Below are 26,376 nucleotides of genomic sequence, written 5' to 3'. Positions count from 1 at the left end.
AAAGACTTTAGAGTGCTATGCATTGCAAGAGTAAAATTATGTTGTCAATATTACTGACTTTTCATTTTCCAAATAATAGGTTAAATATTTCTTTAGGGTTTTAAATTAGCTTGAAAAAATGTAGCATATAATCTCTTTGGCCAATGACATACACATTTCGATAGCTAACCATGACATGTTTTTTGGGTATATTTTTTGATCAAATTTTGCCAAAAATTTACCAAGTAAGTCCTCGTTAGTATAGTGGTGAGTATCCCCGCCTGTCACGCGGGAGACCGGGGTTCAATTCCCCGACGGGGAGTTTTGAACTTTTAATCTCTTTTCTGTGTGCTGTTTCACGATGTTTCATTGAGATTACAAAAATGCCTTATCCAAATTGAATCCAGGGTTTATGTCAACTTGAAAAAAATCTTGCATGTAAGTTTCATGGCCAGTGCTACAAGTACAGTTTGTGAGGTCCCCATGACCTGGCTTTAGGTATATTTATCAAAGTAATAAATTGTTATTCAATACACTGCTTGGTTAGAGGAGGAGAATAGACTTTAGAGTGCTATGCATTGCAAGAGTAAAATTATGTTGTCAAAATTACTGACTTTTCATTTGCCAAATAATAGTATAAATATTTCTTTAAGGTTTTAAATTAGCTTGAAAAAATGTAGCATATAATCTCTTTGGCCAATGACATACACATTTCGATAGCTAACCATGACATGTTTTTTGGGTATATTTTTTGATCATATTTTGCCAAAAATTGACCAAGTAAGTCCTCGTTAGTATAGTGTGAAGTATCCCCGCCTGACCTGCGGGAGACCGGGGTTTTATTTCTCGACTGGGAGTTTTGAACTTTCAATCTCTTTTTTTGCATGCTGTTTCACTTTGTTTCATTGAGATAACAAAAATGCCTTATCTAAATTGAATCCAGGGTTTCTCTCAACTTGAAAAAATCTTGCATGTAAGCTTCATGGCCAGTGCTACAAGTACAATTTGTGAGGTCACCATGACCTGGTTTTGGGTATATTTATCAAAGTAATAAATAGTGATTCAATACACTGCTTGGTTAGAGCAGGAAAAAAGACTTTAGAGTGCTATGCATTGCAAGAGTAAAATTATGTTGTCAAAATTACTGACTTTTCATTTGCCAAATAATAGGTTAAATATTTCTTTAGGGTTTTAAATTAGCTTGAAAAAATGTAGCATATAATCTCTTTGGCCAATGACATACACATTTCGATAGCTAACCATGACATGTTTTTTGGGTATATTTTTTGATCATATTTTGCCAAAAATTGACCAAGTAAGTCCTCGTTAGTATAGTATGAAGTATCCCCGCCTGACCTGCGGGAGACCGGGGTTTGATTTCTCGACTGGGAGTTTTGAACTTTCAATCTCTTTTTTTGCATGCTGTTTCACTTTGTTTCATTGAGATAACAAAAATGCCTTACCTAAATTAAATCCAGGGTTTATGTCAACTTGAAAAAATCTTGCATGTAAGCTTCATGGCCAGTGCTAAGAGTACAATTTGTGAGGTCACCATGACCTGGTTTTGTGTATATTTATCAAAGTAATAAATAGTGATTCAATACACTGCTTGGTTAGAGCAGGAGAAAAGACTTTAGAGTGCTATGCATTGCAAGAGTAAAATTATGTTGTCAATATTACTGACTTTTCATTTTCCAAATAATAGGTTAAATATTTCTTTAGGGTTTTAAATTAGCTTGAATAAATGTAGCATATAATCTCTTTGGCCAATGACATACAAATTTCGATAGCTAACCATGACATGTTTTTTGGGTATATTTTTTGATATTATTTTGCCAAAAATTGACCAAGTAAGTCCTCGTTAGTATAGTGTGAAATGATTCCGCCTGTCATGCGGGAGGCTGGGGTCCAATTCACCGACGGGGAGTTTTGAACTTTTAATCTATTTTTTTTGCATGCTGTTTCACTTTGTTTCATTGAGATAACAAAAATGCCTTATCTAAATTGAATCCAGGGATTATGTCAACTTGAAAAAAATCTTCCATGTAAGCTTCATGGCCAGTACTACAAGTAGAATTTACGAGGTCCCCATGACCTGGCTTTAGGTATATTTATCAAAGTAATAAATAGTGATTCAATACACTGCTTGGTTAGAGCAGGAGAAAATACTTTAGAGTGCTATGGATTGCAAGAGTAAAATTATGTTGTCAAAATTACTGACTTTTCATTTGCCAAATAATAGGTTAAATATTTCTTTAGGGTTTTAAATTAGCTTGAAAAAATGTAGCATATAATCTCTTTGGCCAATGACATACACATTTCAATAGCTAACCATGACATGTTTTTTGTGTATATTTTTTGATCATATTTTGCCAAAAATGGACAAAGTAAGTCCTCGTTAGTATAGTGTGAAGTATCCCCGCCTGACCTGCGGGAGACCGGGGTTTGATTTCTCGACTGGGAGTTTTGAACTTTCAATCTCTTTTTTTGCATGCTGTTTCACTTTGTTTCATTGAGATAACAAAAATGCCTTATCTAAATTGAATCCAGGGTTTATGTCAACTTGAAAAAATCTTGCATGTAAGCTTCATGGCCAGTTCTACAAGTACAATTTGTGAGGTCACCATGACCTGGTTTTGGATATATTTATCAAAGTAATAAATAGTGATTCAATACACTGCTTGGTTAGAGCAGGAGAAAAGACTTTAGAGTGCTATGCATTGCAAAAGTAAAATTATGTTGTCAAAATTACTGACTTTTCATTTGCCAAATAATAGGTTAAATATTTCTTTAGGGTTTTAAATTAGCTTGAAAAAATGTAGCATATAATCTCTTTGGCCAATGACATACACATTTCGATAGCTAACCATGACATGTTTTTTGGGTATATTTTTTGAACATATTTTGCCAAAAATTGACCAAGTAAGTCCTCATTAGTATAGTATGAAGTATCCCCGCCTGACATGCGGGAGACAGGGGTTTGATTTCTCGACTGGGAGTTTTGAACTTTCAATCTCTTTTTTTGCATGCTGTTTCACTTTGTTTCATTGAGATAACAAAAATGCCTTATCTAAATTAAATCCAGGGTTTATGTCAACTTGAAAAAATCTTGCATGTAAGCTTCATGGCCAGTGCTACAAGTACAATTTGTGAGGTCACCATGACCTGGTTTTGGGTATATTTATCAAAGTAATAAATAGTGATTCAATACACTGCTTGGTTAGAGCAGGAGAAAAGACTTTAGAGTGCTATGCATTGCAAGAGTAAAATTATGTTGTCAATATTACTGACTTTTCATTTGCCAAATAATAAGTTAAATATTTCTTTAGGGTTTTAAATTAGCTTGAAAAAATGTAGCATATAATCTCTTTGGCCAATGACATACACATTTCGATAGCTAACCATGACATGTTTTTTGTGTATATTTTTTGATCATATTTTGCCAAAAATGGACCAAGTAAGTCCTCGTTAGTATAGTGTGAAGTATTCCCGCCTGACCTGCGGGAGACCGGGGTTTGATTTCTCGACTGGGAGTTTTGAACTTTCAATCTCTTTTTTTGCATGCTGTTTCACTTTGTTTCATTGAGATAACAAAAATGCCTTATCTAAATTGAATCCAGGGTTTATGTCAACTTGAAAAAATCTTGCATGTAAGCTTCATGGCCAGTTCTACAAGTACAATTTGTGAGGTCAACATGACCTGGTTTTGGATATATTTATCAAAGTAATAAATAGTGATTCAATACACTGCTTGGTTAGAGCAGGAAAAAAGACTTTAGAGTGCTATGCATTGCAAGAGTAAAATTATGTTGTCAAAATTACTGACTTTTCATTTGCCAAATAATAGTTTAAATATTTCTTTAGGGTTTTAAATTAGCTTGAAAAAATGTAGCATATAATCTCTTTGGCCAATGACATACACATTTCGATAGCTAACCATGACATGTTTTTTGGGTATATTTTTTGATCATATTTTGCCAAAAATTGACCAAGTAAGTCCTCGTTAGTATAGTATGAAGTATCCCCGCCTGACCTGCGGGAGACCGGGGTTTGATTTCTCAACTGGGAGTTTTGAACTTTCAATCTCTATTTTTGCATGCTGTTTCACTTTGTTTCATTGAGATAACAAAAATGCATTACCTAAATTAAATCCAGGGTTTATGTCAACTTGAAAAAATCTTGCATGTAAGCTTCATGGCCAGTGCTACAAGTACAATTTGTGAGGTCACCATGACCTGGTTTTGGGTATATTTATCAAAGTAATAAATAGTGATTCAATACACTGCTTGGTTAGAGCAGGAGAAAAGACTTTAGAGTGCTATGCATTGCAAGAGTAAAATTATGTTGTCAATATTACTGACTTTTCATTTTCCAAATAATAGGTTAAATATTTCTTTAGGGTTTTAAATTAGCTTGAAAAAATGTAGCATATAATCTCTTTGGCCAATGACATACAAATTTCGATAGCTAACCATGACATGTTTTTTGGGTATATTTTTTGATATTATTTTGACAAAAATTGACCAAGTAAGTCCTCGTTAGTATAGTGTGAAGTGATTCCGCCTGTCATGCGGGAGCCTGGGGTTCAATTCCCCGACGGGGAGTTTTGAACTTTTAATCTATTTTTTTTGCATGCTGTTTCACTTTGTTTCATTGAGATAACAAAAATGCCTTATCTAAATTGAATCCAGGGATTATGTCAACTTGAAAAAAATCTTCCATGTAAGCTTCATGGCCAGTACTACAAGTAGAATTTACGAGGTCCCCATGACCTGGCTTTAGGTATATTTATCAAAGTAATAAATAGTGATTCAATACACTGCTTGGTTAGAGCAGGAGAAAAGACTTTAGAGTGCTATGCATTGCAAGAGTAAAATTATGTTGTCAAAATTACTGACTTTTCATTTGCCAAATAATAGGTTAAATATTTATTTAGGATTTAAATTAGCTTGAAAAAATGTAGCATATAATCTCTTTGGCCAATGACATACACATTTCGATAGCTAACCATGACATGTTTTTTGGGTATATTTTTTGAACATATTTTGCCAAAAATTGACCAAGTAAGTCCTCGTTAGTATAGTATGAAGTATCCCCGCCTGACATGCGGGAGACCGGGGTTTGATTTCTCGACTGGGAGTTTTGAACTTTCAATCTCTTTTTTTGCATGCTGTTTCACTTTGTTTCATTGAGATAACAAAAATGCCTTATCTAAATTGAATCCAGGGATTATGTCAACTTGAAAAAAATCTTCCATGTAAGCTTCATGGCCAGTACTACAAGTAGAATTTACGAGGTCCCCATGACCTGGCTTTAGGTATATTTATCAAAGTAATAAATAGTGATTCAATACACTGCTTGGTTAGAGCAGGAGAAAATACTTTAGAGTGCTATGGATTGCAAGAGTAAAATTATGTTGTCAATATTACTGACTTTTCATTTTCCAAATAATAGGTTAAATATTTCTTTAGGGTTTTAAATTAGCTTGAAAAAATGTAGCATATAATCTCTTTGGCCAATGACATACACATTTCGATAGCTAACCATGACATGTTTTTTGGGAATATTTTTTGATCATATTTTGCCAAAAATTGACCAAGTAAGTCCTCGTTAGTATAGTGTGAAGTATCCCCGCCTGACCTGCGGGAGACCGGGGTTTGATTTCTCGACTGGGAGTTTTGAACTTTCAATCTCTTTTTTTGCATGCTGTTTCACTTTGTTTCATTGAGATAACAAAAATGCCTTATCTAAATTGAATCCAGGGTTTATGTCAACTTGAAAAAATCTTGCATGTAAGCTTCATGGCCAGTTCTACAAGTACAATTTGTGAGGTCACCATGACCTGGTTTTGGATATATTTATCAAAGTAATAAATAGTGATTCAATACACTGCTTGGTTAGAGCAGGAGAAAAGACTTTAGAGTGCTATGCATTGCAAGAGTAAAATTATGTTGTCAAAATTACTGACTTTTCATTTGCCAAATAATAGGTTAAATATTTCTTTAGGGTTTTAAATTAGCTTGAAAAAATGTAGCATATAATCTCTTTGGCCAATGACATACACATTTCGATAGCTAACCATGACATGTTTTTTGGGTATATTTTTTGAACATATTTTGCCAAAAATTGACCAAGTAAGTCCTCGTTAGTATAGTATGAAGTATCCCCGCCTGACCTGCGGGAGACAGGGGTTTGATTTCTCGACTGGGAGTTTTGAACTTTCAATCTCTTTTTTTGCATGCTGTTTCACTTTGTTTCATTGAGATAACAAAAATGCCTTATCTAAATTAAATCCAGGGTTTATGTCAACTTGAAAAAATCTTGCATGTAAGCTTCATGGCCAGTGCTACAAGTACAATTTGTGAGGTCACCATGACCTGGTTTTGGGTATATTTATCAAAGTAATAAATAGTGATTCAATACACTGCTTGGTTAGAGCAGGAGAAAAGACTTTAGAGTGCTATGCATTGCAAGAGTAAAATTATGTTGTCAATATTACTGACTTTTAATTTGCCAAATAATAGGTTAAATATTTCTTTAGGGTTTTAAATTAGCTTGAAAAAATGTAGCATATAATCTCTTTGGCCAATGACATACAAATTTCGATAGCTAACCATGACATGTTTTTTGTGTATATTTTTTGATCATATTTTGCCAAAAATGGACCAAGTAAGTCCTCGTTAGTATAGTGTGAAGTATTCCCGCCTGACCTGCGGGAGACCGGGGTTTGATTTCTCGACTGGGAGTTTTGAACTTTCAATCTCTTTTTTTGCATGCTGTTTCACTTTGTTTCATTGAGATAACAAAAATGCCTTATCTAAATTGAATCCAGGGTTTATGTCAACTTGAAAAAATCTTGCATGTAAGCTTCATGGCCAGTTCTACAAGTACAATTTGTGAGGTCACCATGACCTGGTTTTGGATATATTTATCAAAGTAATAAATAGTGATTCAATACACTGCTTGGTTAGAGCAGGAAAAAAGACTTTAGAGTGCTATGCATTGCAAGAGTAAAATTATGTTGTCAAAATTACTGACTTTTCATTTGCCAAATAATAGTTTAAATATTTCTTTAGGGTTTTAAATTAGCTTGAAAAAATGTAGCATATAATCTCTTTGGCCAATGACATACACATTTCGATAGCTAACCATGACATGTTTTTTGGGTATATTTTTTGATCATATTTTGCCAAAAATTGACCAAGTAAGTCCTCGTTAGTATAGTATGAAGTATCCCCGCCTGACCTGCGGGAGACCGGGGTTTGATTTCTCGACTGGGAGTTTTGAACTTTCAATCTCTATTTTTGCATGCTGTTTCACTTTGTTTCATTGAGATAACAAAAATGCCTTACCTAAATTAAATCCAGGGTTTATGTCAACTTGAAAAAATCTTGCATGTAAGCTTCATGGCCAGTGCTACAAGTACAATTTGTGAGGTCACCATGACCTGGTTTTGGGTATATTTATCAAAGTAATAAATAGTGATTCAATACACTGCTTGGTTAGAGCAGGAGAAAAGACTTTAGAGTGCTATGCATTGCAAGAGTAAAATTATGTTGTCAATATTACTGACTTTTCATTTTCCAAATAATAGGTTAAATATTTCTTTAGGGTTTTAAATTAGCTTGAAAAAATGTAGCATATAATCTCTTTGGCCAATGACATACAAATTTTGATAGCTAACCATGACATGTTTTTTGGGTATATTTTTTGATATTATTTTGCCAAAAATTGACCAAGTAAGTCCTCGTTAGTATAGTGTGAAGTGATTCCGCCTGTCATGCGGGAGCCTGGGGTTCAATTCCCCGACGGGGAGTTTTGAACTTTTAATCTATTTTTTTTGCATGCTGTTTCACTTTGTTTCATTGAGATAACAAAAATGCCTTATCTAAATTGAATCCAGGGATTATGTCAACTTGAAAAAAATCTTCCATGTAAGCTTCATGGCCAGTACTACAAGTAGAATTTACGAGGTCCCCATGACCTGGCTTTAGGTATATTTATCAAAGTAATAAATAGTGATTCAATACACTGCTTGGTTAGAGCAGGAGAAAATACTTTAGAGTGCTATGGATTGCAAGAGTAAAATTATGTTGTCAAAATTACTGACTTTTCATTTGCCAAATAATAGGTTAAATATTTCTTTAGGGTTTTAAATTAGCTTGAAAAAATGTAGCATATAATCTCTTTGGCCAATGACATACACATTTCAATAGCTAACCATGACATGTTTTTTGTGTATATTTTTTGATCATATTTTGCCAAAAATTGACCAAGTAAGTCCTCGTTAGTATATTGTGAAGTATCCCCGCCTGACCTGCGGGAGACCGAGGTTTGATTTCTCGACTGGGAGTTTTGAACTTTTAATCTATTTTTTTTGCATGCTGTTTCACTTTGTTTCATTGAGATAACAAAAATGCCTTATCTAAATTGAATCCAGGGATTATGTCAACTTGAAAAAAATCTTCCATGTAAGCTTCATGGCCAGTACTACAAGTAGAATTTACGAGGTCCCCATGACCTGGCTTTAGGTATATTTATCAAAGTAATAAATAGTGATTCAATACACTGCTTGGTTAGAGCAGGAGAAAAGACTTTAGAGTGCTATGCATTGCAAGAGTAAAATTATGTTGTCAAAATTACTGACTTTTCATTTGCCAAATAATAGGTTAAATATTTATTTAGGATTTAAATTAGCTTGAAAAAATGTAGCATATAATCTCTTTGGCCAATGACATACACATTTCGATAGCTAACCATGACATGTTTTTTGGGTATATTTTTTGAACATATTTTGCCAAAAATTGACCAAGTAAGTCCTCGTTAGTATAGTATGAAGTATCCCCGCCTGACATGCGGGAGACCGGGGTTTGATTTCTCGACTGGGAGTTTTGAACTTTCAATCTCTTTTTTTGCATGCTGTTTCACTTTGTTTCATTGAGATAACAAAAATGCCTTATCTAAATTGAATCCAGGGATTATGTCAACTTGAAAAAAATCTTCCATGTAAGCTTCATGGCCAGTACTACAAGTAGAATTTACGAGGTCCCCATGACCTGGCTTTAGGTATATTTATCAAAGTAATAAATAGTGATTCAATACACTGCTTGGTTAGAGCAGGAGAAAATACTTTAGAGTGCTATGGATTGCAAGAGTAAAATTATGTTGTCAATATTACTGACTTTTCATTTTCCAAATAATAGGTTAAATATTTCTTTAGGGTTTTAAATTAGCTTGAAAAAATGTAGCATATAATCTCTTTGGCCAATGACATACACATTTCGATAGCTAACCATGACATGTTTTTTGGGAATATTTTTTGATCATATTTTGCCAAAAATTGACCAAGTAAGTCCTCGTTAGTATAGTGTGAAGTATCCCCGCCTGACCTGCGGGAGACCGGGGTTTGATTTCTCGACTGGGAGTTTTGAACTTTCAATCTCTTTTTTTGCATGCTGTTTCACTTTGTTTCATTGAGATAACAAAAATGCCTTATCTAAATTGAATCCAGGGTTTATGTCAACTTGAAAAAATCTTGCATGTAAGCTTCATGGCCAGTTCTACAAGTACAATTTGTGAGGTCACCATGACCTGGTTTTGGATATATTTATCAAAGTAATAAATAGTGATTCAATACACTGCTTGGTTAGAGCAGGAGAAAAGACTTTAGAGTGCTATGCATTGCAAGAGTAAAATTATGTTGTCAAAATTACTGACTTTTCATTTGCCAAATAATAGGTTAAATATTTCTTTAGGGTTTTAAATTAGCTTGAAAAAATGTAGCATATAATCTCTTTGGCCAATGACATACACATTTCGATAGCTAACCATGACATGTTTTTTGGGTATATTTTTTGAACATATTTTGCCAAAAATTGACCAAGTAAGTCCTCGTTAGTATAGTATGAAGTATCCCCGCCTGACCTGCGGGAGACAGGGGTTTGATTTCTCGACTGGGAGTTTTGAACTTTCAATCTCTTTTTTTGCATGCTGTTTCACTTTGTTTCATTGAGATAACAAAAATGCCTTATCTAAATTAAATCCAGGGTTTATGTCAACTTGAAAAAATCTTGCATGTAAGCTTCATGGCCAGTGCTACAAGTACAATTTGTGAGGTCACCATGACCTGGTTTTGGGTATATTTATCAAAGTAATAAATAGTGATTCAATACACTGCTTGGTTAGAGCAGGAGAAAAGACTTTAGAGTGCTATGCATTGCAAGAGTAAAATTATGTTGTCAATATTACTGACTTTTAATTTGCCAAATAATAGGTTAAATATTTCTTTAGGGTTTTAAATTAGCTTGAAAAAATGTAGCATATAATCTCTTTGGCCAATGACATACAAATTTCGATAGCTAACCATGACATGTTTTTTGTGTATATTTTTTGATCATATTTTGCCAAAAATGGACCAAGTAAGTCCTCGTTAGTATAGTGTGAAGTATTCCCGCCTGACCTGCGGGAGACCGGGGTTTGATTTCTCGACTGGGAGTTTTGAACTTTCAATCTCTTTTTTTGCATGCTGTTTCACTTTGTTTCATTGAGATAACAAAAATGCCTTATCTAAATTGAATCCAGGGTTTATGTCAACTTGAAAAAATCTTGCATGTAAGCTTCATGGCCAGTTCTACAAGTACAATTTGTGAGGTCACCATGACCTGGTTTTGGATATATTTATCAAAGTAATAAATAGTGATTCAATACACTGCTTGGTTAGAGCAGGAAAAAAGACTTTAGAGTGCTATGCATTGCAAGAGTAAAATTATGTTGTCAAAATTACTGACTTTTCATTTGCCAAATAATAGTTTAAATATTTCTTTAGGGTTTTAAATTAGCTTGAAAAAATGTAGCATATAATCTCTTTGGCCAATGACATACACATTTCGATAGCTAACCATGACATGTTTTTTGGGTATATTTTTTGATCATATTTTGCCAAAAATTGACCAAGTAAGTCCTCGTTAGTATAGTATGAAGTATCCCCGCCTGACCTGCGGGAGACCGGGGTTTGATTTCTCGACTGGGAGTTTTGAACTTTCAATCTCTATTTTTGCATGCTGTTTCACTTTGTTTCATTGAGATAACAAAAATGCCTTACCTAAATTAAATCCAGGGTTTATGTCAACTTGAAAAAATCTTGCATGTAAGCTTCATGGCCAGTGCTACAAGTACAATTTGTGAGGTCACCATGACCTGGTTTTGGGTATATTTATCAAAGTAATAAATAGTGATTCAATACACTGCTTGGTTAGAGCAGGAGAAAAGACTTTAGAGTGCTATGCATTGCAAGAGTAAAATTATGTTGTCAATATTACTGACTTTTCATTTTCCAAATAATAGGTTAAATATTTCTTTAGGGTTTTAAATTAGCTTGAAAAAATGTAGCATATAATCTCTTTGGCCAATGACATACAAATTTTGATAGCTAACCATGACATGTTTTTTGGGTATATTTTTTGATATTATTTTGCCAAAAATTGACCAAGTAAGTCCTCGTTAGTATAGTGTGAAGTGATTCCGCCTGTCATGCGGGAGCCTGGGGTTCAATTCCCCGACGGGGAGTTTTGAACTTTTAATCTATTTTTTTTGCATGCTGTTTCACTTTGTTTCATTGAGATAACAAAAATGCCTTATCTAAATTGAATCCAGGGATTATGTCAACTTGAAAAAAATCTTCCATGTAAGCTTCATGGCCAGTACTACAAGTAGAATTTACGAGGTCCCCATGACCTGGCTTTAGGTATATTTATCAAAGTAATAAATAGTGATTCAATACACTGCTTGGTTAGAGCAGGAGAAAATACTTTAGAGTGCTATGGATTGCAAGAGTAAAATTATGTTGTCAAAATTACTGACTTTTCATTTGCCAAATAATAGGTTAAATATTTCTTTAGGGTTTTAAATTAGCTTGAAAAAATGTAGCATATAATCTCTTTGGCCAATGACATACACATTTCAATAGCTAACCATGACATGTTTTTTGTGTATATTTTTTGATCATATTTTGCCAAAAATTGACCAAGTAAGTCCTCGTTAGTATATTGTGAAGTATCCCCGCCTGACCTGCGGGAGACCGAGGTTTGATTTCTCGACTGGGAGTTTTGAACTTTCAATCTCTTTTTTTGCATGCTGTTTCACTTTGTTTCATTGAGATAACAAAAATGCCTTATCTAAATTGAATCCAGGGTTTATGTCAACTTGAAAAAATCTTGCATGTAAGCTTCATGGCCAGTTCTACAAGTACAATTTGTGAGGTCACCATGACCTGGTTTTGGATATATTTATCAAAGTAATAAATAGTGATTCAATACACTGCTTGGTTAGAGCAGGAGAAAAGACTTTAGAGTGCTATGCATTGCAAGAGAAAAATTATGTTGTCAAAATTACTGACTTTTCATTTGCCAAATAATAGGTTAAATATTTCTTTAGGGTTTTAAATTAGCTTGAAAAAATGTAGCATATAATCTCTTTGGCCAATGACATACACATTTCGATAGCTAACCATGACATGTTTTTTGGGTATATTTTTTGATCATATTTTGCCAAAAATTGACCAAGTAAGTCCTCGTTAGTATAGTGTGAAGTGATTCCGCCTGTCATGCGGGAGCCTGGGGTTCAATTCCCCGACGGGGAGTTTTGAACTTTTAATCTATTTTTTTTGCATGCTGTTTCACTTTGTTTCATTGAGATAACAAAAATGCCTTATCTAAATTGAATCCAGGGATTATGTCAACTTGAAAAAAATCTTCCATGTAAGCTTCATGGCCAGTACTACAAGTAGAATTTACGAGGTCCCCATGACCTGGCTTTAGGTATATTTATCAAAGTAATAAATAGTGATTCAATACACTGCTTGGTTAGAGCAGGAGAAAATACTTTAGAGTGCTATGGATTGCAAGAGTAAAATTATGTTGTCAAAATTACTGACTTTTCATTTGCCAAATAATAGGTTAAATATTTCTTTAGGGTTTTAAATTAGCTTGAAAAAATGTAGCATATAATCTCTTTGGCCAATGACATACAAATTTCGATAGCTAACCATGACATGTTTTTTGTGTATATTTTTTGATCATATTTTGCCAAAAATGGACCAAGTAAGTCCTCGTTAGTATAGTGTGAAGTATTCCCGCCTGACCTGCGGGAGACCGGGGTTTGATTTCTCGACTGGGAGTTTTGAACTTTCAATCTCTTTTTTTGCATGCTGTTTCACTTTGTTTCATTGAGATAACAAAAATGCCTTATCTAAATTGAATCCAGGGTTTATGTCAACTTGAAAAAATCTTGCATGTAAGCTTCATGGCCAGTTCTACAAGTACAATTTGTGAGGTCACCATGACCTGGTTTTGGATATATTTATCAAAGTAATAAATAGTGATTCAATACACTGCTTGGTTAGAGCAGGAAAAAGGACTTTAGAGTGCTATGCATTGCAAGAGTAAAATTATGTTGTCAAAATTACTGACTTTTCATTTGCCAAATAATAGTTTAAATATTTCTTTAGGGTTTAAATTAGCTTGAAAAAATGTAGCATATAATCTCTTTGGCCAATGACATACACATTTCGATAGCTAACCATGACATGTTTTTTGGGTATATTTTTTGATCATATTTTGCCAAAAATTGACCAAGTAAGTCCTCGTTAGTATAGTATGAAGTATCCCCGCCTGACCTGCGGGAGACCGGGGTTTGATTTCTCGACTGGGAGTTTTGAACTTTCAATCTCTATTTTTGCATGCTGTTTCACTTTGTTTCATTGAGATAACAAAAATGCCTTACCTAAATTAAATCCAGGGTTTATGTCAACTTGAAAAAATCTTGCATGTAAGCTTCATGGCCAGTGCTACAAGTACAATTTGTGAGGTCACCATGACCTGGTTTTGGGTATATTTATCAAAGTAATAAATAGTGATTCAATACACTGCTTGGTTAGAGCAGGAGAAAAGACTTTAGAGTGCTATGCATTGCAAGAGTAAAATTATGTTGTCAATATTACTGACTTTTCATTTTCCAAATAATAGGTTAAATATTTCTTTAGGGTTTTAAATTAGCTTGAACAAATGTAGCATATAATCTCTTTGGCCAATGACATACAAATTTCGATAGCTAACCATGACATGTTTTTTGGGTATATTTTTTGATCATATTTTGCCAAAAATTGACCAAGTAAGTCCTCGTTAGTATAGTGTGAAGTGATTCCGCCTGTCATGCGGGAGCCTGGGGTTCAATTCCCCGACGGGGAGTTTTGAACTTTTAATCTATTTTTTTTGCATGCTGTTTCACTTTGTTTCATTGAGATAACAAAAATGCCTTATCTAAATTGAATCCAGGGATTATGTCAACTTGAAAAAAATCTTCCATGTAAGCTTCATGGCCAGTACTACAAGTAGAATTTACGAGGTCCCCATAACCTGGCTTTAGGTATATTTATCAAAGTAATAAATAGTGATTCAATACACTGCTTGGTTAGAGCAGGAGAAAATACTTTAGAGTGCTATGGATTGCAAGAGTAAAATTATGTTGTCAAAATTACTGACTTTTCATTTGCCAAATAACAGGTTAAATATTTCTTTAGGGTTTTAAATTAGCTTGAAAAAATGTAGCATATAATCTCTTTGGCCAATGACATACATATTTCGATAGCTAACCATGACATGTTTTTTGGGTTTATTTTTTGATCAAATTTTGCCAAAAATTTACCAAGTAAGTCCTCGTTAGTATAGTGGTGAGTATCCCCGCCTGTCACGCGGGAGACCGGGGTTCAATTCCCCGACGGGGAGTTTTGAACTTTTAATCTCTTTTATGTGTGCTGTTTCACGTTGTTTCATTGAGATAACAAAAAAAAATATCCAAATTGAATCCAGGGTTTATGTCAACTTGAAAAAAAGCTTGCATGTAAGCTTCATGGCCAGTGCTACAAGTACAGTTTGCGAGGACCCCATGGCCTGGCTTTAGGTATATTTATCAAAGTAATAAATAGTTATTCAATACACTGCTTGGTTAGAGCAGGAGAATAGACTTTAGAGTGCTATGCATTGCAAGAGTAAAATTATGTTGTCAAAATTACTGACTTTTCATTTGCCAAATAATAGGTTCAATATTTCTTTAGGGTTTTAAATTAGCTTGAAAAAATGTAGCATATAATCTCTTTGGCCCATGACATACACATTTCGATCGCTAACCATGACATGTTTTTTGGGTATATTTTTTGATCATATTTTGCCAAAAATGGACCAAGTAAGTCCTCGTTAGTATAGTGTGAAGTATCCCCGCCTGACCTGCAGAGGACCGGGGTTTGATTTCTCGACGGGGAGTTTTGAACTTTCAATCTCTTTTTTTGCATGCTGTTTCACTTTGTTTCATTGAGATAACAAAAATGCCTTATCTAAATTGAATCCAGGGTTTATGTCAACTTGAAAAAATCTTGCATGTAAGCTTCATGGCCAGTTCTACAAGTACAATTTGTGAGGTCACCATGACCTGGTTTTGGATATAATTATCAAAGTAATAAATAGTGATTCAATACACTGCTTGGTTAGAGCAGGAAAAAAGACTTTAGAGTGCTATGCATTGCAAGAGTAAAATTATGTTGTCAAAATTACTGACTTTTCATTTGCCAAATAATAGTTTAAATATTTCTTTAGGGTTTAAATTAGCTTGAAAAAATGTAGCATATAATCTCTTTGGCCAATGACATACACATTTCGATAGCTAACCATGACATGTTTTTTGGGTATATTTTTTGATCATATTTTGCCAAAAATTGACCAAGTAAGTCCTCGTTAGTATAGTATGAAGTATCCCCGCCTGACCTGCGGGAGACCGGGGTTTGATTTCTCGACTGGGAGTTTTGAACTTTCAATCTCTATTTTTGCATGCTGTTTCACTTTGTTTCATTGAGATAACAAAAATGCCTTACCTAAATTAAATCCAGGGTTTATGTCAACTTGAAAAAATCTTGCATGTAAGCTTCATGGCCAGTGCTACAAGTACAATTTGTGAGGTCACCATGACCTGGTTTTGGGTATATTTATCAAAGTAATAAATAGTGATTCAATACACTGCTTGGTTAGAGCAGGAGAAAAGACTTTAGAGTGCTATGCATTGCAAGAGTAAAATTATGTTGTCAATATTACTGACTTTTCATTTTCCAAATAATAGGTTAAATATTTCTTTAGGGTTTTAAATTAGCTTGAACAAATGTAGCATATAATCTCTTTGGCCAATGACATACAAATTTCGATAGCTAACCATGACATGTTTTTTGGGTATATTTTTTGATCATATTTTGCCAAAAATTGACCAAGTAAGTCCTCGTTAGTATAGTGTGAAGTGATTCCGCCTGTCATGCGCGAGCCTGGGGTTCAATTCCCCGACGGGGAGTTTTGAACTTTTAATCTATTTTTTTTGCATGCTGTTTCACTTTGTTTCATTGAGATAACAAAAATGCCTTATCTAAATTGAATCCAGGGATTATGTCAACTTGAAAAAAATATTCCATGTAAGCTTCATGGCCAGTACTACAAGTAGAATTTACGAGGTCCCCATGACCTGGCTTTAGGTATATTTATCAAAGTAATAAATAGTGATTCAATACACTGCTTGGTTAGAGCAGGAGAAAATACTTTAGAGTGCTATGGATTGCAAGAGTAAAATTATGTTGTCAAAATTACTGACTTTTCATTTGCCAAATAATAGGTTAAATATTTCTTTAGGGTTTTAAATTAGCTTGAAAAAATGTAGCATATAATCTCTTTGGCCAATGACATACAAATTTCGATAGCTAACCATGACATGTTTTTTGTGTATATTTTTTGATCATATTTTGCCAAAAATGGACCAAGTAAGTCCTCGTTAGTATAGTGTGAAGTATTCCCGCCTGACCTGCGGGAGACCGGGGTTTGATTTCTCGACTGGGAGTTTTGAACTTTCAATCTCTTTTTTTGCATGCTGTTTCACTTTGTTTCATTGAGATAACAAAAATGCCTTATCTAAATTGAATCCAGGGTTTATGTCAACTTGAAAAAATCTTGCATGTAAGCTTCATGGCCAGTTCTACAAGTACAATTTGTGAGGTCACCATGACCTGGTTTTGGATATATTTATCAAAGTAATAAATAGTGATTCAATACACTGCTTGGTTAGAGCAGGAAAAAAGACTTTAGAGTGCTATGCATTGCAAGAGTAAAATTATGTTGTCAAAATTACTGACTTTTCATTTGCCAAATAATAGTTTAAATATTTCTTTAGGGTTTTAAATTAGCTTGAAAAAATGTAGCATATAATCTCTTTGGCCAATGACATACACATTTCGATAGCTAACCATGACATGTTTTTTGGGTATATTTTTTGATCATATTTTGCCAAAAATTGACCAAGTAAGTCCTCGTTAGTATAGTATGAAGTATCCCCGCCTGACCTGCGGGAGACCGGGGTTTGATTTCTCGACTGGGAGTTTTGAACTTTCAATCTCTATTTTTGCATGCTGTTTCACTTTGTTTCATTGAGATAACAAAAATGCCTTACCTAAATTAAATCCAGGGTTTATGTCAACTTGAAAAAATCTTGCATGTAAGCTTCATGGCCAGTGCTACAAGTACAATTTGTGAGGTCACAATGACCTGGTTTTGGGTATATTTATCAAAGTAATAAATAGTGATTCAATACACTGCTTGGTTAGAGCAGGAGAAAAGACTTTAGAGTGCTATGCATTGCAAGAGTAAAATTATGTTGTCAATATTACTGACTTTTCATTTTCCAAATAATAGGTTAAATATTTCTTTAGGGTTTTAAATTAGCTTGAACAAATGTAGCATATAATCTCTTTGGCCAATGACATACAAATTTCGATAGCTAACCATGACATGTTTTTTGGGTATATTTTTTGATCATATTTTGCCAAAAATTGACCAAGTAAGTCCTCGTTAGTATAGTGTGAAGTGATTCCGCCTGTCATGCGGGAGCCTGGGGTTCAATTCCCCGACGGGGAGTTTTGAACTTTTAATCTATTTATTTTGCATGCTGTTTCACTTTGTTTCATTGAGATAACAAAAATGCCTTATCTAAATTGAATCCAGGGATTATGTCAACTTGAAAAAAATCTTCCATGTAAGCTTCATGGCCAGTACTACAAGTAGAATTTACGAGGTCCCCATGACCTGGCTTTAGGTATATTTATCAAAGTAATAAATAGTGATTCAATACACTGCTTGGTTAGAGCAGGAGAAAATACTTTAGAGTGCTATGGATTGCAAGAGTAAAATTATGTTGTCAAAATTACTGACTTTTCATTTGCCAAATAACAGGTTAAATATTTCTTTAGGGTTTTAAATTAGCTTGAAAAAATGTAGCATATAATCTCTTTGGCCAATGACATACATATTTCGATAGCTAACCATGACATGTTTTTTGGGTTTATTTTTTGATCAAATTTTGCCAAAAATTTACCAAGTAAGTCCTCGTTAGTATAGTGGTGAGTATCCCCGCCTGTCACGCGGGAGACCGGGGTTCAATTCCCCGACGGGGAGTTTTGAACTTTTAATCTCTTTTATGTGTGCTGTTTCACGTTGTTTCATTGAGATAACAAAAAAAAATATCCAAATTGAATCCAGGGTTTATGTCAACTTGAAAAAAAGCTTGCATGTAAGCTTCATGGCCAGTGCTACAAGTACAGTTTGCGAGGACCCCATGGCCTGGCTTTAGGTATATTTATCAAAGTAATAAATAGTTATTCAATACACTGCTTGGTTAGAGCAGGAGAATAGACTTTAGAGTGCTATGCATTGCAAGAGTAAAATTATGTTGTCAAAATTACTGACTTTTCATTTGCCAAATAATAGGTTCAATATTTCTTTAGGGTTTTAAATAAGCTTGAAAAAATGTAGCATATAATCTCTTTGGCCCATGACATACACATTTCGATCGCTAACCATGACATGTTTTTTGGGTATATTTTTTGATCATATTTTGCCAAAAATTGACCAAGTAAGTCCTCGTTAGTATAGTGTGAAGTATCCCCGCCTGACCTGCAGAGGACCGGGGTTTGATTTCTCGACGGGGAGTTTTGAACTTTCAATCGCTTTTTTTGCATGCTGTTTCACTTTGTTTCATTGAGATAACAAAAATGCCTTATCTAAATTGAATCCAGGGTTTATGTCAACTTGAAAAAATCTTGCATGTAAGCTTCATGGCCAGTGCTACAAGTACAATTTACGAGGTCCCCATGACCTGGTTTTGGGTATATTTATCAAAGTAATAAATAGTGATTCAATACACTGCTTGGTTAGAGCAGGAGAAAAGACTTTAGAGTGCTATGCATTGCAAGACTAAAATTATGTTGTCAATATTACTGACTTTTCATTTTCCAAATAATAGGTTAAATATTTCTTTATTGTTTAAAATAAGCTTGAAAAAATGTAGCATATAATCTATTTGGCCAATGACATACATATTTCGATAGCTAACCATGACATGTTTTTTGGGTTTATTTTTTGATCAAATTTTGCCAAAAATTGACCAAGTAAGTCCTCGTTAGTATAGTGGTGAGTATCCCTGCCTGTCACGTGGGAGACCGGGGTTCAATTCCCCGAAGGGGAGTTTTGAACTTTTAATCTCTTTGCTGTGTGCTGTTTCACGTTGTTTCATTGAGATAACAAAAATGCCTTATCCAAATTGAATCCAGGGTTTATGTCAACTTGAAAAAAATCTTGCATGTAAGTTTCATGGCCAGTGCTACAAGTACAGTTTGCGAGGTCCCCATGACCTGGCTTTAGGTATATTTATCAAAGTAATAAATAGTTATTTAATACACTGCTTTGTTAGAGCAGGAAAAAGGACTTTAGAGTGCTATGCATTGCAAGAGTAAAATTATGTTGTCAAAATTACTGACTTTTCAATTGCCAAATAATAGGTTAAATATTTCTTTAGGGTTTTAAATTAGCTTGAAAAAATGTAGCATATAATCTCTTTGGCCAATGACATACACATTTCGATAGCTAACCATGACATGTTTTTTGGGTATATTTTTTGATCATATTTTGCCAAAAATTGACCAGGTAAGTCCTCGTTAGTATAGTGTGAAGTATCCCCGCCTGACCTGCGGGAGACCGGGGTTTGATTTCTCGACTGGGAGTTTTGAACTTTCAATCTCTTTTTTTGCATGCTGTTTCACTTTGTTTCATTGAGATAACAAAAATGCCTTACCTAAATTAAATCCAGGGTTTATGTCAACTTGAAAAAATCTTGCATGTAAGCTTCATGGCCAGTGCTACAAGTACAATTTGTGAGGTCACCTTGACCTGGTTTTGGGTATATTTATCAAAGTAATAAATAGTGATTCAATACACTGCTTGGTTAGAGCAGGAGAAAAGACTTTAGAGTGCTATGCATTGCAAGAGTAAAATTATGTTGTCAATATTACTGACTTTTCATTTTCCAAATAATAGGTTAAATATTTCTTTAGGGTTTTAAATTACCTTGAAAAAATGTAGCATATAATCTCTTTGGCCAATGACATACAAATTTCGATAGCTAACCATGACATGTTTTTTGGGTATATTTTTTGATATTATTTTGCCAAAAATTGACCAAGTAAGTCCTCGTTAGTATAGTGTGAAGTGATTCCGCCTGTCATGCGGGAGGCTGGGGTTCAATTCCCCGACGGGGAGTTTTGAACTTTTAATCTATTTTTTTTGCATGCTGTTTCACTTTGTTTCATTGAGATAACAAAAATGCCTTATCTAAATTAAATCCAGGGATTATGTCAACTTGAAAAAAATCTTCCATGTAAGCTTCATGGCCAGTACTACAAGTAGAATTTACGAGGTCCCCATGACCTGGCTTTAGGTATATTTATCAAAGTAATAAATAGTGATTCAATACACTGCTTGGTTAGAGCAGGAGAAAATACTTTAGAGTGCTATGGATTGCAAGAGTAAAATTATGTTGTCAATATTACTGACTTTTCATTTTCCAAATAATAGGTTAAATATTTCTTTAGGGTTTTAAATTAGCTTGAAAAAATGTAGCATATAATCTCTTTGGCCAATGACATACACATTTCGATAGCTAACCATGACATGTTTTTTGGGAATATTTTTTGATCATATTTTGCCAAAAATTGACCAAGTAAGTCCTCGTTAGTATAGTGTGAAGTATCCCCGCCTGACCTGCGGGAGACCGGGGTTTGATTTCTCGACTGGGAGTTTTTAACTTTCAAACTCTTTTTTTGCATGCTGTTTCACTTTGTTTCATTGAGATAACAAAAATGCCTTATCTAAATTAAATCCAGGGTTTATGTCAACTTGAAAAAATCTTGCATGTAAGCTTCATGGCCAGTGCTACAAGTACAATTTGTGAGGTCTCCATGACCTGGTTTTGGGTATATTTATCAAAGTAATAAATAGTGATTCAATACACTGCTTGGTTAGAGCAGGAGAAAAGACTTTAGAGTGCTATGCATTGCAAGAGTAAAATTATGTTTTCAATATTACTGACTTTTCATTTTCCAAATACTAGGTTAAATATTTCTTTAGGGTATTAAATTAGCTTGAAAAAATGTAGCATATAATCTCTTTGGCCAATGACATACAAATTTCGATAGCTAACCATGACATGTTTTTTGGGTATATTTTTTGATATTTTTTTGCCAAAAATTGACCAAGTAAGTCCTCGTTAGTATAGTGTGAAGTGTTTCCGCCTGTCATGTGGGAGGCTGGCGTTCAATTCCCCGACGGGGAGTTTTGAACTTTTAATCTATTTTTTTTGCATGCTGTTTCACTTTGTTTCTTTGAGATAATAAAAATGCCTTATCTAAATTGAATCCAGGGATTATGTCAACTTGAAAAAAATCTTGCATGTAAGCTTCATGGCCAGTGCTACAAGTAGAATTTACGAGGTCCCCATGACCTGGTTTTGGTATATATTTATCAAAGTAATAAATAGTGATTCAATACACTGCTTGGTTAGAGCAGGAGAAAAGACTTTAGAGTGCTATGCATTGCAAGAGTAAAATTATGTTGTCAATATTACTGACTTTTCATTTTCCAAATAATAGGTTAAATATTTCTTTATTGTTTAAAATAAGCTTGAAAAAATGTAGCATATAATCTCTTTGGCCAATGACATACATATTTCGATAGCTAACCATGACATGTTTTTTGGGTTTATTTTTTGATAAAATTTTGCCAAAAATTTACCAAGTAAGTCCTCGTTAGTATAGTGTGAAGTATCCCCGCCTGACCTGCGGGAGACCGGGGTTTGATTTCTCGACTGGGAGTTTTGAACTTTCAATCTCTTTTTTTGCATGCTGTTTCACTTTGTTTCATTGAGATAACAAAAATGCCTTATCTAAATTAAATCCAGGGTTTATGTCAACTTGAAAAAATCTTGCGGGTAAGCTTCATGGCCAGTGCTACAAGTACAATTTGTGAGGTCACCATGACCTGGTTTTGGGTATATTTATCAAAGTAATAAATAGTGATTCAATACACTGCTTGGTTAGAGCAGGAGTAAAGACTTTAGAGTGCTATGCATTGCAAGAGTAAAATTATGTTGTCAATATTACTGACTTTTCATTTTCCAAATAATAGGTTAAATATTTCTTTAGGGTTTTAAATTAGCTTGAAAAAATGTAGCATATAATCTCTTTGGCCAATGACATACACATTTCGATAGCTAACCATGACATGTTTTTTGGGTATATTTTTTGAACAAATTTTGCCAAAAATTGACCAAGTAAGTCCTCGTTAGTATAGTGGTGAGTATCCCCGCCTGTCACGCGGGAGACCGGGGTTCAATTCCCCGACGGGGAGTTTTGAACTTTTAATCTCTTTTATGTGTGCTGTTTCACGTTGTTTCATTGAGATAACAAAAATGCCTTATCCAAATTGAATCCAGGGTTTATGTCAACTTGAAAAAAATCTTGCATGTAAGTTTCATGGCCAGTGCTACAAGTACAGTTTGTGAGGTCCCCATGACCTGGCTTTAGGTATATTTATCAAAGTAATAAATAGTTATTCAATACACTGCTTGGTTAGAGGAGGAGAATAGACTTTAGAGTGCTATGCATTGCGAGAGTAAAATTATGTTGTCAAAATTACTGACTTTTCATTTGCCAAATAATAGTTTAAATATTTCTTTAAGGTTTTAAATTAGCTTGAAAAAATGTAGCATATAATCTCTTTGGCCAATGACATACACATTTCGATAGCTAACCATGACATGTTTTTTGGGTATATTTTTTGATCATATTTTGCCAAAAATTGACCAAGTAAGTCCTCGTTAGTATAGTGTGAAGTATCCCCGCCTGACCTGCGGGAGACCGGGGTTTGATTTCTCGACTGGGAGTTTTGAACTTTCAATCTCTTTTTTTGCATGCTGTTTCACTTTGTTTCATTGAGATAACAAAAATGCCTTATCTAAATTGAATCCAGGGTTTCTGTCAACTTGAAAAAATCTTGCATGTAAGCTTCATGGCCAGTGCTACAAGTACAATTTGTGAGGTCACCATGACCTGGTTTTGGGTATATTTATCAAAGTAATAAATAGTGATTCAATACACTGCTTGGTTAGAGCAGGAGAAAAGACTTTAGAGTGCTATGCATTACAAGAGTAAAATTATGTTGTCAATATTACTGACTTTTCATTTGCCAAATAATAGGTTAAATATTTCTTTAGGGTTTTAAATTAGCTTGAAAAAATGTAGCATATAATCTCTTTGGCCAATGACATACAAATTTCGATAGCTAACCATGACATGTTTTTTGGGTATATTTTTTGATCAAATTTTGCCAAAAATTTACCAAGTAAGTCCTCGTTAGTATGGTGGTGAGTATCCCCGCCTGTCACGTGGGAGACCGGGGTTCAATTCCCCGACGGGGAGTTTTGAACTTTTAATCTCTTTGCTGTGTGCTGTTTCACGTTGTTTCATTGATATAACAAAAATGCCTTATCCAAATTGAATCCAGGGTTTATGTCAACTTGAAAAAAATCTTGCATGTAAGTTTCATGGCCAGTGCTACAAGTACAGTTTGCGAGGTCCCCATGACCTGGCTTTAGGTATATTTATCAAAGTAATAAATAGTTATTCAATACACTGCTTGGTTAGAGCAGGAAAAAAGACTTTAGAGTGCTATGCATTGCAAGAGTAAAATTATGTTGTCAAAATTACTGACTTTTCATTTGCCAAATAATAGGTTAAATATTTCTTTAGGGTTATCAATTAGCTTGAAAAAATGTAGCATATAAGCTCTTTGGCCAATGACATACACATTTCGATAGCTAACCATGACATGTTTTTTGGGTATATTTTTTGATCATATTTTGCCAAAAATTGACCAAGTAAGTCCTCGTTAGTATAGTATGAAGTATCCCCGCCTGACCTGCGGGAGACCGGGGTTTGATTTCTCGACTGGGAGTTTTGAACTTTCAATCTCTTTTTTTGCATGCTGTTTCACTTTGTTTCATTGAGATAACAAAAATGCCTTACCTAAATTAAATCCAGGGTTTATGTCAACTTGAAAAAATCTTGCATGTAAGCTTCATGGCCAGTGCTACAAGTACAATTTGTGAGGTCACCATGACCTGGTTTTGGGTATATTTATCAAAGTAATAAATAGTGATTCAATACACTGCTTGGTTAGAGCAGGAGAAAAGACTTTAGAGTGCTATGCATTGCAAGAGTAAAATTATGTTGTCAATATTACTGACTTTTCATTTTCCAAATAATAGGTTAAATATTTCTTTAGGGTTTTAAATTAGCTTGAATAAATGTAGCATATAATCTCTTTGGCCAATGACATACAAATTTCGATAGCTAACCATGACATGTTTTTTGGGTATATTTTTTGATATTATTTTGCCAAAAATTGACCAAGTAAGTCCTCGTTAGTATAGTGTGAAGTGATTCCGCCTGTCATGCGGGAGGCTGGGGTTCAATTCCCCGACGGGGAGTTTTGAACTTTTAATCTCTTTGCTGTGTGCTGTTTCACGTTGTTTCATTGAGATAACAAAAAAAAATATCCAAATTGAATCCAGGTTTTATGTCAAGTTGAAAAAAAGCTTGCATGTAAGCTTCATGGCCAGTGCTACAAGTACAGTTTGCGAGGTCCCCATGACCTGGCTTTAGGTATATTTATCAAAGTAATAAATAGTTATTCAATACACTGCTTGGTTAGAGCAGGAAAAAAGACTTTAGAGTGCTATGCATTGCAAGAGTAAAATTATGTTGTCAAAATTACTGACTTTTCATTTGCCAAATAATAGGTTAAATATTTCTTTAGGGTTTTAAATTAGCTTGAAAAAATGTAGCATATAATCTCTTTGGCCAATAACATACACATTTCGATAGCTAACCATGACATGTTTTTTGGGTATATTTTTTGATCATATTTTGCCAAAAATTGACCAAGTAAGTCCTCGTTAGTATAGTGGTGAGTATCCCCGCCTGTCATGCAGGAGACCGGGGTTCAATTCCCCGACGGGGAGTTTTGAACTTTTAATCTCTTTTCTGTGTGCTGTTTCACGTTGTTTCATGGAGATTACAAAAATGCCTTATCCAAATTGAATCCAGGGTTTATGTCAACTTGAAAAAAATCTTGCATGTAAGCTTCATGGCCAGTGCTACAAGTAGAATTTACGAGGTCCCCATGACCTGGTTTTGGGTATATTTATCAAAGTAATAAATAGTGATTCTATACACTGCTTGGTTAGAGCAGGAGAAAAGACTTTAGAGTGCTATGCATTGCAAGAGTAAAATTATGTTGTCAATATTACTGACTTTTCATTTTCCAAATAATAGGTTAAATATTTATTTAGGGTTTTAAATTAGCTTGAAAAAATGTAGCATATAATCTCTTTGGCCAATGACATACACATTTCGATAGCTAACCATGACATGTTTTTTGGGTATATTTTTTGATCAAATTTTGCCAAAAATTGACCAAGTAAGTCCTCGTTAGTATAGTGGTGAGTATCCCCACCTGTCACGCGGGAGACCGGGGTTCAATTCCCCGACGGGGAGTTTTGAACTTTTAATCTCTTTTATGTGTGCTGTTTCACGTTGTTTCATTGAGATAACAAAAAAAAATATCCAAATTGAATCCAGGGTTTATGTCAACTTGAAAAAAAGCTTGCATGTAAGCTTCATGGCCAGTGCTACAAGTACAGTTTGCGAGGACCCCATGGCCTGGCTTTAGGTATATTTATCAAAGTAATAAATAGTTATTCAATACACTGCTTGGTTAGAGCAGGAGAATAGACTTTAGAGTGCTATGCATTGCAAGAGTAAAATTATGTTGTCAAAATTACTGACTTTTCATTTGCCAAATAATAGGTTCAATATTTCTTTAGGGTTTTAAATTAGCTTGAAAAAATGTAGCATATAATCTCTTTGGCCAA

The 26,376-nt window shown here is 34.3% G+C and overlaps 6 non-coding genes across 6 annotated transcripts; all 6 read left to right on the top strand.

Moving 5' to 3' along the window:
- The first annotated feature begins 229 nt into the window (after positions 1–229).
- On the top strand, positions 230–301 carry TRNAD-GUC (transfer RNA aspartic acid (anticodon GUC)). Its single transcript has one exon. It is a non-coding gene; the product is annotated as a tRNA-Asp (tRNA).
- A 14,386-nt stretch (positions 302–14,687) lies between these two features.
- Positions 14,688–14,759, top strand: TRNAD-GUC (transfer RNA aspartic acid (anticodon GUC)). Its single transcript has one exon. It is a non-coding gene; the product is annotated as a tRNA-Asp (tRNA).
- Positions 14,760–18,434: 3,675 nt separating this feature from the next.
- On the top strand, positions 18,435–18,506 carry TRNAD-GUC (transfer RNA aspartic acid (anticodon GUC)). The gene has a single exon. It is a non-coding gene; the product is annotated as a tRNA-Asp (tRNA).
- Positions 18,507–22,718: 4,212 nt separating this feature from the next.
- On the top strand, positions 22,719–22,790 carry TRNAD-GUC (transfer RNA aspartic acid (anticodon GUC)). Its single transcript has one exon. It is a non-coding gene; the product is annotated as a tRNA-Asp (tRNA).
- Positions 22,791–25,392: 2,602 nt separating this feature from the next.
- TRNAD-GUC (transfer RNA aspartic acid (anticodon GUC)) lies at positions 25,393–25,464 on the top strand. The gene has a single exon. It is a non-coding gene; the product is annotated as a tRNA-Asp (tRNA).
- A 463-nt stretch (positions 25,465–25,927) lies between these two features.
- On the top strand, positions 25,928–25,999 carry TRNAD-GUC (transfer RNA aspartic acid (anticodon GUC)). The gene has a single exon. It is a non-coding gene; the product is annotated as a tRNA-Asp (tRNA).
- The last annotated feature ends 377 nt before the right edge of the window (positions 26,000–26,376 follow it).

The sequence above is a fragment of the Taudactylus pleione genome, unplaced genomic scaffold (genome assembly GCF_031769625.1).
Source record: "Taudactylus pleione unplaced genomic scaffold, aTauple2 ptg000117l, whole genome shotgun sequence".
Taxonomy (NCBI): domain Eukaryota; kingdom Metazoa; phylum Chordata; class Amphibia; order Anura; family Myobatrachidae; genus Taudactylus; species Taudactylus pleione.
The sequence above is the reverse complement of the archived record's forward strand: the minus strand, read 5'-3'. Positions and strand labels throughout refer to the sequence as shown.